Source organism: Propithecus coquereli, unplaced genomic scaffold (assembly GCF_000956105.1).
Source record: "Propithecus coquereli isolate 6110/MARCELLA unplaced genomic scaffold, Pcoq_1.0 Scaffold58, whole genome shotgun sequence".
Lineage (NCBI taxonomy): Eukaryota > Metazoa > Chordata > Mammalia > Primates > Indriidae > Propithecus > Propithecus coquereli.
In genome coordinates this window covers 6,313,832-6,315,155 of record NW_012151729.1, presented here as the reverse complement: position 1 = coordinate 6,315,155, position 1,324 = coordinate 6,313,832, and the positions used below count along the sequence as shown (strand labels likewise).

Here is a 1,324-nt window from a genome sequence, read left to right as displayed (position 1 = left end):
TATAGAAAAAAATTAATCGGGCATGGTGGCGCATGCCTGTAGTCCCAGCTACTCGGGAGGCTGAGGCAGGAGGATCGCTTGAGGCCAGGAGTTTGAGGTTGCTGTGAGCTAGGCTGACGCCATGGCACTCTAGCCCGGGCAAAAGAGTGAGACTTTGTCTCAAAAAAAAAAAAAAAAATGCATTCACGAAACCATATTCCCTTTCTTCACAGAACTTATTTTGTAATTATATACTTAGTGTGATCATTTGATGAATGTCATTCTGAAAGCAGAAAATTTGTTTCTTTTCATTTTGTATCCAAGGTTTAGTGCAGTGCCTGGCACAAACTAGGTGTTCAATATATAGTTGTTGAGGGCTGTGTCTTTACTTTTACTTGATATGGGTCTATCTGTTAGGTCCTATGTTGGACTAGGTAAGAACCCAGGTAAACTCATTCTTAATTCTGAGAAAAGAGCTCAAAGGGTTCTGGGTATACCATAGTTTTCGTAAAGAAGCAATATCTTTTAATAGCAATATTCATTTATTGAAAACTTAGGGCTACCTCTCATTCCGGAAAATTACTAACCTAGAAATGAGTTTTCATGGTCCTGATGTAGTCTTATTAAGACCAAAGTTTGACTACTTTAAGCTAGAACCTATTACACACAACAAGGACAGACCGGCTATGGAGGGAAGGGAGAGGATTCGTGACCAGGTGCCATGAGGTTTAGGAATAACTTGCTCTGATCTGGTGCTAAACACAGGCCCTGGACCTCAGAGATCCTGCAAATATCTGGTAACTAGGGTATAATGATCAACATCTTGCAAATCATACCCAAGAACAAAGCCAAAGGAGGAGTCTAGAATTGAGAAGATGACCCAGATAATGAATTCACGAGAACAGAATCCACCATTCTAATCAATTTTCTAGTTTCCCTGTCCTTTCAACATCATGATTGTATAAGTCCCTGTTTACTGATCATTTACCTAGCAAGGTACTGCCCTAAGAGTGTGTGTGTATTTAATTCTCACAATCCCCTTTGACTGAGCTCCTCTCTCCAGATTACAAAATAAAGAAAGGCTTGGATAAATTAAGAAACATGTTAAAGCTTACACACCCAGAAAGTGGAAGAGCTGGGTGAGAACTCTATCACTTGTTGGACTTCAAACCCTGAGTTCTCAATCATAATGCAAATGTTACAACCAAATTATGTTTTTCTTTTCTTTTTTTTTTTTTTTGAGACAGTCTCTCCCTGTCACCCTGGGTAGAGTGCAGTGATGTCATCATAGCTCACAGCAACCTCAAACTCCTGGGCTCAAGCGATCCTCCTGCCTCAGCCTCTC

At 40.4% G+C, this 1,324-nt stretch overlaps 1 protein-coding gene across 7 annotated transcripts in view; it reads right to left on the bottom strand.

The window, feature by feature from the left end:
* The window catches only part of PPP2R2B (protein phosphatase 2, regulatory subunit B, beta), a 480,871-nt gene that overhangs the window by 53,054 nt on the left and 426,493 nt on the right, over window positions 1-1,324 (bottom strand). The window lies entirely within an intron of this gene.